Source organism: Nycticebus coucang, chromosome 10 (genome assembly GCF_027406575.1).
Source record: "Nycticebus coucang isolate mNycCou1 chromosome 10, mNycCou1.pri, whole genome shotgun sequence".
Taxonomy (NCBI): domain Eukaryota; kingdom Metazoa; phylum Chordata; class Mammalia; order Primates; family Lorisidae; genus Nycticebus; species Nycticebus coucang.
Window position 1 is genome coordinate 94620197 of NC_069789.1, and position 11621 is coordinate 94631817.

Consider the following 11621-nt stretch of genomic DNA (forward strand, 5'->3'; position numbering starts at 1 on the left):
ATAATAACCCATGAGGTGAAGATTATATTGTTGGCAGAAGTGAATATGCACATGTATGCCAACAATATAGATTTACTGTTAACATTTATAATTTAACTTCTAAGTATCTATTTCATGATAGAGTAATGCAAAATATGCTTACTGATGTGTTAATTATAGTAGCACAATTAGGAAAAATACCCAACAATGCATAGCAGTGAAATAAATTTAAGAACTGAATAGAATGTAATTCTATCAGTCAGAGTTCTCCCAATAAATAGAACCAAAAAGACACACACACACACACACACACACTTTATTTTAGGGGTTGGCAACTCTGAAATCCTTAGGGAAGTCCAGCAGGCTGAAAGATAAGTATTGAGGTTTAAGTCTTAAATCCAAAATCTCTAAGGCAAGACACTCGGACAAGATTTCTATGTTGTAGTCTTGAGGTAGAATGCCCTCTCCTTTGGTAAACTTCTGTCTTTTAAGACCTAGAACTGGTGGGATGAGACCAATCCATATTATGCTTTATTTAAAACCAATAGATTATAAATGTTAGTCACATATTTTAAAAATTTTCACAGCATCTAATTTTTGCAATTAGATGCAATTTTTGCAATACTGATTGCAATTGTTAGGTAAAGTCCCTCTTGCAATCAACACCAAGTTGTCTTAACACCTTTGATGTTACTATTTGAACAAACAACTGGATACCATAGCATAGCCAAACTTGACGTGCAAAATTAACTGTTACCATAACGTTTTCATTTAAAGGTTGAGTGGGTTATATAGTCATGTGGCGGGGGAAAAGCTCAGATATGATATTGAGGAAAAAGCAGAATGCAAAACTCCTGTCTTTTATCTTAGTTATGGTTAGTTAAAAATGCATAAGAAAACTGAGATAAAAACACGAAAGCTTTAATAATTATGAGTTAGAGTGGTAATATTATGTGTGATATTTTTCCCTCATGCCTTAAAGTTTTATAATGTTGTAACATTGTTTTTATCATGGAAAAATAAAATTTTAATAGGAAATTCTTGCTTGATACTAATTTTTATAATGAGAAAAATAAAACTTCAGTAGAAAATTCTTCCTCAATGATTGAATTATTTAAAAACAAAAAGCTAAGACAGCAACTTGGTGACTTTAAAGATATTAAATATTCAGGCTTTTTAAATTCAGAGAGAATTACTCTACAGAGTATTAATATTTCCAAGACAGTCTGAACTTTATTTTAGCAGCCAGGTTTATCCCTTAGTGGTAAGAAATTCCTGGAGACTTTGATTCAAAGCAAGTCTAGGTATTTATGGTGATTTGTAATTACCTCTGAGACCTGAAGACATGCTCCCCCTATCTTTCTTTAGCACTTTTGGTCCCAAAAGATAAGCTTTCTAATTTCCACTCACACTCAAACTGAAAGTGCAAAGTAGGAGTATTCCAATACAAAATTTCTACCAGCAATGTCATTTTCAACCCATTGGTTACCACTTTTTTAAGAGTATGGGCTACTTCAATAAGCAAGTCCAAACTCCTTCCTATAGGCATTACTACATATATTGAGTGTTTGGTATGTGCCACTGAGTAGACAAAGTTTAGTTTTGGAGCCTTTAGCAGCTTTTTCTGCATCTCTGGTGATCCCTTTCTTTAACCTCATACTCTTTTTACCTACTTCCTATAAAAACTCATATCATGGGAAGTCATTTCACAATTATCACAGCTGGGTTTTGTTGAGCACTTGTTACATACCAAGTGTTATTCTAGAGACAACTATAAAATGGGTACTATTATCAGCCCCATTTTATAAATGAGACAACTGGAATAAAGAGAAGTTAAAAACTTGGCAAAACTTCTACAGCTATTAATAATGTCAGAGGTGGGGTTCAAACCCAAGCATTCTAGCTCTGGGAATCTTACTGTCAACACCAAGTTGTCTTTTTTTTTTTTTTATTGTTGGGGATTCATTGAGGGTACAATAAGCCAGGTTACGCTGATTGCAATTGTTAGGTAAAGTCCCTCTTGCAATCAACACCAAGTTGTCTTAACACCCTTGATGAATGTGTGAAGATGATGGTACGTAGTTCATGTGTAGCCTGCTGTCTTAATTAAGAGAAAATATATGCTAACAATGATCTAACATCAGAGGTTTAAACCTCTTCAGAAATGTGTGGTAAAGGGGCCATTTGGGGTTGAAGAAGGGCGGAGAGGCCTTCCCAGAATCCCTCCCCTGACTCTATGCCCTGATACCCCTGTGTGATATCTGTAAGTTAAATGTAGGTCTGTAAAGTGTTCTTGGGCAACTGAGGCTATAGAGACTAATCTGGTGATTTGAGGTCAAGGAATGCTGGTCAGAAAAGAGGTGGTGCTTTCTGAGCTGTTGCAGACTTCCAAACTTCTTGGAAGTTATCTGGGCAAAGTAGGGAGGGATCTTATGGGTTCTCTTGAATCAAAGACATTTCTTCACTGATTCTAACCCTTCTTGATTAAGATCCATGTCATTTTATTTCCAACAGTGACTCTGGAACCACCAGAAAATGATTGTAATTAGTCTAGTTCTTTCTTAAAGAAATATATAAAGCTGGCTAAAATATTTTTTAAATTCAATATTGCTTTCAATCTTTTGTGTCTTTATGCTCCCCTTGGAAATAAAGTCCTTCTCCTGTCCTGCCCAATCACACTGTTGACAGAAATGCATGGTGGGGCCCAGGGACACACCTGAGCCCCATTGGAAGGATGGTAGAATATGAAGGGAAGAAGAAGGAGAGTTTAAGAGAAGGACTTTCAACTACAACATTGGTCACTGTTGTTCTCTCACCCTTAAGCCTGCCTTGTATGTGTGGTTGCCCAGGGTATCAAATCAGAGAGAATCCAATTCAGGAAGAAAATGTAATTGTCTGTAACTCCTTTCTTCTTTTTTGAGATTTTGCATTGTACGAAATCAGAAAATATTTCAAGGAGTAACCTCTGAGCCAAAAAAGAGTGATGCACATACCTATTTTTGTTACTACAAATCCATAGGTCCTCTATAAGTTTCTTTTATCTGTCTTTCTCTGGAAAGCTACTTTACCTTTCTAGTAGAAAAGTGACTCATATCTTCATCATAATACAGTAACCTGAGAAGTATTTAGTCTTAAATTTTTTATAATCATTTTTAATGTACTTCCTGTGGCTTTGGAGAGCTACCTTAATCCTAATGGAATTTGTATTTTAGTACATTAATATCAGGGCAAGAAGGTTATCATAATTTTGAATTGTCACACCTGTCCTATTCCATGGTGACTCTTCTAAATCCTGTGCAGACATCTTTATCACTTTATTACAGGTTATAAAGAGTGCAGGTCTATGTTAGTTTAGGGGATATCCTTGCTGTGCATCTATAATCCACTCAATTTCCTACTCTCTGCAATGAGGGTTGTCAAATTCAGCAAATAAAAACACAAGACTCCCAATTAAATTTAAGTTTAAAATAAACAATGAATAGTGTTTTTAAAAAGTATGTCTAATACAATGCTTAGGATATATTTATACTAAAAATTATTTATTGTTTGTCAGAAATTCAAATAATTATGTATCCTGTATATTATTTAGTAACTTTATCTGCAATGATTAATTGAAATTTATGTATTTTTTTCCAAGCATCCATCCAGCTGATTCTCCTTTTGCATGTGACTTGGTTTCATTCCTCATGTGTAAAACATGTAATCAAGAGGAAACACATAGTTGACATTCATGACCCTGAATTTACAATAGAACTAATCTACCTGGATCTATAAATTTCTCTGGTAATGCTTTTACCTAAATGCAGACAGGAAGAAAGCAGAAGTGATTAAAGTGGCAAAGAAAAGCAGAGCAAAGAAGTGTTTTGTAAGATATCATGGAAGATACACCACAGACTCTGGAATGCATAAAAGGAGTGAAGATAGAGTAAGAGCTGCAGAAAGAGTAGGTGGAGAATTTCATGAACTAGAAACCCCAAAGATGTTGAGGACAGTTGCAAGGAGTATTTAAGCACACAAGTTAGAAGGATACATGGGAAATGCTAGAATTAGTGATTTTGCAGTTTAGAAAGCTATGGGCATGTCACAGAGTGGCCAACAGACTTTGTGAGTGAAATCAATCACAAAGCATCATTGTACATGAGAAGACCAAGTAGCCCAGAGCTCAGGTATTATTTAGGTCATCCATTTAGGCTGTAAAGTTATCCCCAAACTAGGATGATGCAAAAGAAACTGTATGCAATTGTCAATGTCTTCAGTGAGTAGCGGGAGTGCCTAGAGCAAGACAGTTGAAATGATGTCACAGAGTGGGATAAAAGGCACGGTAGAACCACCTGGCATAAATTTCTTTAAGAGGAGGGATGTTTAAGGTGGTGGAGAATTCCCAAGGAGATTAAAATCAGTTCACCTTTGTTTAAAACCTTTAGTCACATGTTTCCAAGTCTTACAACAGTCACCTCAACTCCTTTCCTGTCTAACTTTAAACATCCTAAACCTTCAGTTGAATCCTCTCGCTTCCACCACACAAGTGTATGTATGTGTGGCGCCTTCTGATTCCCATGACTGTGAAATGAAAGTTTATGTTAATTCCAAATGATGTTCATTACTTGGGGTTTATGTTCAACATAGGGTTCTCTAGACCAGTGCTATTTCATAGAACTCTTTACAGTTTCTACAACAGTAGCCAAATCAGTCTCAGGGCCATGTTTAGAAGAGAAGCTCAAATATAAAATCATCTCTCATATAGATACTTTCTTCACTATCCCTTGTTCTATCTCCTTTGGTCCTGAACTCTTCTTTGGGATTCAGAAAATAATTTGTAGAAACACCTGTCGGTGCTCCTAAAACTGAAACACGTGGCTCTTTGAGGTGTTATGGATGGGCTTTGGAAGTCCACAAACCTCCGATGTTGTATGCAAAGATTATATACATGCCAACAGGCACTTTTCTGGGGAGAGTATGCAAAGTGTTCATTTTTCTTTGAGGGGTATGAGATCCAAAACTGTTAAAAACATTTTTGTCTATAACAAACATACAAAAATCATAGGAACCCCAAAGGAGATGAAATTACGTTATCAAAAAATTGCCTAAAAGAAGAACAAGGCATTGGAGAGCAGTTTCTCCTCACATGCAGTGCCTAGGAAAATGCTAACACAAAGCAAGCAGTAAAAACTGTTGATTGACCATTCAGTCAGTATTGATCAATGATGAACACATTAAATGGATAAAGTATACTCAGATAAGGACGGCAGTGTACCTTATGAACCCAGCCTCCTTACGGGGAGCAGGAGCCCATCAGGACTTCCAATCCTATGTAAGGATAAATGTACGAACTGTGCATCAGGGCTCTTGACATGAGACCTGGGTGGGCTTTCTTAAAACCTAGCAACTGTGTTATTTTCATTACTCCTTGACCATTTCCAAAAATGAAAGATGTCAGAACAAACAAAAATACATAGATTACTTATTTAGGGGACTGCATATCCCACTCAACAGTTAAGGAGCCCTCAGAAATAGCACAGGTAGTAAGAGGTTTAAAACAGAAACAAAGGGAAGAAGTAGGCAGAGTGTTGACCTTGGGTTGTCTTCAGATTGAACTGAGTGGGAGACTCACTTGGTGTCAGACATACCATGAAGCAGTACTTTAGAAACCCAATGTTTAAAGACACACAATGAATGGAAATGATGACTGGGGTGGTGAAGTCGATGGAAAACCCTCAAGCTGTCTTGTTCCCAGCATCCCATCTTGGCTTGCTTCCTTAGAAACACAAACTTCTGAAATGTCTTGTGGAATATCTCATTATGAGAGAGTCCATAATTGATATTAAGAATTGAGTCCACCCCCAAATTCCTACATTCATGTTCTCTAAGGTACTGACTCCAAGTTTTGCTTCATAAATGATGAAAAAAAATAGTTTATAGCTTATATAAGTGTTTTCTTCTATTTCATGGTAATGAATTGCAACATTATAACTGCATCTTAATAATGGTGCATTAAATTTTATAAGCCCTTTAAACTCATTGCCAGTATTTCTTTAGTTAATTAAAACCAGTGGGTCTATTTGATGGCTAATGTGATTATTGTAATTAATTAAGAACCGAGAAGGTAAATTATTTCTGAGCTAGAGATATGAAGGTTTTGTGGCATATATCTTTAGAGAAGGTAAGTTCTTTAAAATCAACATCATCAGTTTATTTAAGAGCTTCTAATTCTTGAATACTGGAGACTAATGAGTACTGGATACTAATTTTTAAATTACATCCGAAGTAGGCAATTTACATATACTCACAGACACATAACACAGATATTTTTACTACAAAATTTATGATTATTTATAAATTATTAATAGTTGTATTTTATGCCTTACCTTAAAGACAGCTAAACCCATGTTTTAACAGAAAGCTAATATCCAAATGAAGCATTGTGGGTTGATAAAGCATTCGACTACTGGTTAGAAGAATTACTCAGCTCTTTGTTGCTACCACTTGCGAAAAACTTAGCAATTGACTCTTTTTTTTAACCTATAAAGTAGGAACATGAATACCAACATTACCAACATACCAATTATGATATGGTTTAAATAAAAGGCTCTACTTAAAGATATTTTCAAAAATGCAACACAACCTACAAATGTAGCTTTATTACTTAGAAGTTCATCTATTTGTTTGACATAGAAACCTGGTTGAGCCCAGAAGTGCTTGAGAAGTTAAAATAAATAAATTATTTATTTTTAATTATTTAATTAAATAATTAAATAATAAATTATTTAATTAAATAATTAAATAATAAATTATTTAATTAATTATTTCACCGTATATTAATTAAATCAAATTCCTAGGGCAGGAATTGAAAAAATAACATTATTATTATCAATAAACTACTAAGGTGCTATAGATCTATATCACTAATAAAATGATAGGATAAGATATTCACTGGGTTCTGGGCACTTAGGTCAAATGAGATGTTTTGGGCCATTCATTTAGACTTCACAAGAACTCTGGAAGTTGGTATTATTATCTCAATTTTGCAAATAAAGATTAAATAATACACTCAAGGTCTTCAGAGTTACATAATTAGTAAATGGTAGAAACCTCATTAAAGACCAAGGCTGTGAGAATCCAGATCTTTCTCAGTGGTTCTCAACTTTTGGATGTTTGTCACACATTTTAGGACTAGAATTTTTTGAGCACACTTGAAAGGATTAAAAGACTCAATGAGTTCAAAACAAGCAATTACTAGAGTGTAACAGCGCGCTTCCAAGTGTGTTGGAGTCCCTTGGTTGCCTGCTCACATGCAATGCTATGGAGTAGAATGTTACTGCCCGGCTGACCCCTCACGTCCTTATGAAGTAGAGATCCATCAGACATATGATCATCTTTCTTAGGTACTGGCTTCCTATTTCATTGTGTCTTTCATTTCTTACATATGTTAAAATTCTCTGTATCTATCTGATAGTTATTCTCCTAATAGTATAGGTATTTAGTTTAACAAAAATTGATTCTGTTTATTGACCAGAATTTGCCAGCCAAATGAAGGGTTCACAGGAATATTTCTCCCACTGCAGCATTCCTTCTACTTGTTTAAGACAGGTGACTTTCTTTTGGAGGGGTGGAGGTGGTGGTCAAATTCGTTTTTATCCTAGACTTAAACTCTTACTTAGGGTTGAATATATCTTGTTTTATCCTCCTCTAACCTATACCTTTTATCCTATTTGAGCTTAGATTTTTAATTTTTTTTCCATTCAAAACACAGTTTTAAAACCTTCAAAAAGCATTTCTGCCAAAGTGGCCATGTTCTGCCCGTGTGGGATGATTCTCTGGTCTGCCTTTCAAAGCAGAACAACTTTTCACAGGGTGATGTCTGAAAGCTTCTCATATGAGGCCCCCTCTATGAGCAAAGCCATGGTCCCTGAGGTGTACAGCAGATGAGGGAGTTTGTGCTTTTATTGCTGTCCCTTTGACCAGAATTCTAGCTATAAAGTGTAATTTTGATGTGATACTAACCTCCTTTTTTAGTCTTCTTTTTTCTCCTTGATACATACAGTACATTTTCTTCTTCATATGATTTTTTCTGTGTTTTTTAAGATACTTCCAAAAGTTTTATACTTTTCTTAAAATCTGACTTCAAGGAAACTCTTTTAGAAGTATCTTGAAAAGCACAGCAAAAATTGCTCTGAGGCAGAAAATGTGCTTGTAAGGTGTTTCTATGGTATTGATTATTATGGTAGTTGAGTACTTTGATTTAATTTAGTTGAGAGGAAGAAGCTATTATGTATTTATTGAGCATTAACTATGTGTCAAACATAATAAGCATGTTGTGAGTATAATCTCATTTAATCTTCATAATGACCCTATTATAAAAAGCATCATTTCCATTTCATAGAAGAGGAAACAGACTCAAGGGAGATAAATTATTCAGGAATTGGGTAGAGCTGGAAAGCAAGCCCTTGGCTATTTAACTTCAGAATCCTTCCTTATGACATATGATTGGTTTGCTGAAGTTTAAATATGTCTGAAAATTCTTTGACATTTCTCCAAATTAGAGGTATGGTCTATGCCTCCCCTCCTTGAATTAGAGTGAACTTGTGACTCACAACCAACACCCTGCAACAAAAACGAATGCATAATTTCTGAGGCTAAGTCATAAAAAATGATGACTTATTCACTGGTTCTGTCTTATTCACTGGTTCACTCATTTTGGAGCTCTGAGCTTCCAAATAAGAAATTTAACTATTGGTTGGGTGCAGTGGCTCACACTGGTGATCCTAACACTCTGGGAGGCTGAGTAGGGTGTATTGCTTGAGCTCAGGAGTTTGAGGCCAGCCTGCGCAAGAGGGAGACCCCATCTCTACTTAAAAAATAGAAAAACTAGCTGGGAATCAACAGGAATCAGACATAGTTTTGCACTTTCATCACTTTTATTCAACATAGTGCTGGAGGTTCCTGCCAGAGCAACCAGGCAAGAAAAGGAAATCAAAGCAGTAAAGATAGGAAAAGAAGAGATCAAAATATCATTATTTGCTGACAATATGATCTTCTATCCAGAAAACCCCAAAGACTGGACAAAGAGACCCCTTCAATCAATAAATAAATTCAGCGAAGTCTCAGGTTATACAATCAATGTACCTAAATCAGTAGCTTTCTTATATGTCAACAACAGTCAAGCTGAAAAAAAAAAAAGATGGAAAAGCATATATATTTTTTGATGTTTTCATAGTAACAACAAAGAAAATAAAATATCCAGGAACATACTTAATGAAGGAGGTGAAAGACCTCTATGAGGAGAATTATGAAACACTGAGGAAAGAAACTGCATAGGATAGAAACAGATGGAAAAACACCCCATGCTCATGGATTAGCAGAATCAACATTATTAAAATGGCTATCCTACTCAAAGTGATTTACAGACTCAATGCAATTCCCATCAAAATGCCATTGCAGGTCTAGAAAAAATAGTTCAATGCTTCATATGGAAAATACCCCAACTAGCCAATGCAACCTTATGTAATAAGAACAAAGCAGGAGGCATCATTTTATCACAGTTCAAGATAAACTAAAAGGCTATAATTATCAAAATAGCATGGTATTGGCACAAAAACAGAATCATAGACCCATGAATCAGAACAGAGAACCCAGAGATGAAATTATCCTCATATTCTCATGTGATTTTTCACAAAACATATAAAAACATATACTGGAGGAAAGAAATCCTGCTCAATAAATAGTTCTGGGAAAACTGGATAGTCACATGTAAAAGACTGAAAAAGGATCTACACCTCTCACCACACACAAATATTAACCCATGATGGATAAAAGATTTAAACCTAAGGCATGAAACTATAAGAATCCTAGAAGAAAAGGTTGGAAAAACTCTTATAGATATTGGACTAGGCAAGGAATTCATGAGGAAGACTCCCAAAGCAATTGAAGCAACAACAAAAATAAATAAATGGTACTTGATCAAATGAAAAGGCTTCTGCACAGCCAAGGACACAATCAGAAGAGCAAATAGACAACCCACAGAATAGAAGAAGATATTTGTATGCTATAGATCTGATAAAGGACTGATAACCAGGATCTCCAAAGAACTCAAGCAAATCAGCAAGAAACAACCAAACAACCCCATTAAAGTATAGGCAAGAGACATGAAAAGAATCTTTTCAAACGAAGATTTACTAACAGTCAACAAACTCATGAAAAAATGCCTCTAATTAATGGGGAAATGTGAATCAAAACCATAATGAGATATCACCTAACTCCACTGAGAACAGCTTGTATTTAAAAGTCCCAAACAATAGATGTTGGTATGGATGCAGAGAGAAAGCAACTCTTACACACTCCTAGGATTGCAAACCTTTATGAAAAAATGTATCGAGACACCTCAAAGAACTTAGAATAAACTTACAATTTAATCCAGGAATTCCACTGTTGGGTATAAATTCAAAGGAAAAAGGTCATTTTATAGAAAGGATACCTGCACTCAGATGTTTATAGCAGCACAAGCTTGCAATTGCAAAGATGTAGAAACAGTTCATGTGCCCACCAATACATGAATAAATTAATAAATGTGGTATATGCATACTATGGGTTATCACTTGGCCTTAAAAATTAATGGTGATCTAGTTATCTTTTGGGACAATTTGGGTGGAACTAGAGCCCATTCTTCTAAGTGAAGCATCAAAAAAATGGAGAAACAAACACAGGTACTCAATACTAAATTGGAAATAATTGATCAACACTCATATGCACATATGTAAGTAAATCTCTATGAAAATCAAGCTGATAAACAAAATTGACAAACATGTATCTAGAGGAAATTAGAAAAAAGAGAGACTCAGACAAATAAAATTAGAGATGAAAAAGGAGACATTAGAATTGATATCACAGAAATACAAAAGGCTTATAAATGATTATATGGCAATAAACTACATAACCCAGAAGAAATGAATACACTATAGAATCTGCATTTTAACAAGATTCCCCATGTTAAAGTGTGAGGAACACTTCTTTTATTGCAGGGGTGGCAGAAAACAGAGACCATTCGTGAACAGAATGGAACCCATGCCTGATATTCTTAACTCCCCCCTTAGCTTGCATTACATTTTTTCTGTCCAATATTTATTATTTTCTCATATGCTACATAATTTACTTATTTATTATGTCTCTTATTTATCATTTGATTCCCCCTGCTAGATAAAAACAATGACCTCTGCCTATGGTGTTCACAAATGTATCCCGAATAGCTCCTTGCACTAGGTAGATTCTTAATAAATATTTGTTGAAATGAATTTTTTTTTTTTTGTAGAGACAGAGTCTCACTTTACTGCCCTCAGTAGAGTGCCATGATGTCACAGGACTCACAGCAACCTCCAGAATTGAGTTGAGTTGAATCAAATTGAATTTTATTAAACAAAATGACTGTAATTTACTTCCTATTAAGTATATCCAAATGATTTTATTCTCTACTGGATCATTCCCAATAGCAGAGAAGTGTGCTGCTATTTATCTCTCCAAAAACGTAAACAAAAAAACAATAAACCTTTCTTTTGCTTAGGAGATTTCCATTGCTCTCCTATCAATTCACCTCTCAATTTCTCTGTTCCTGCTTCAAACTCCTTGAAAGAACAGTTGGTAACTTGTTACTG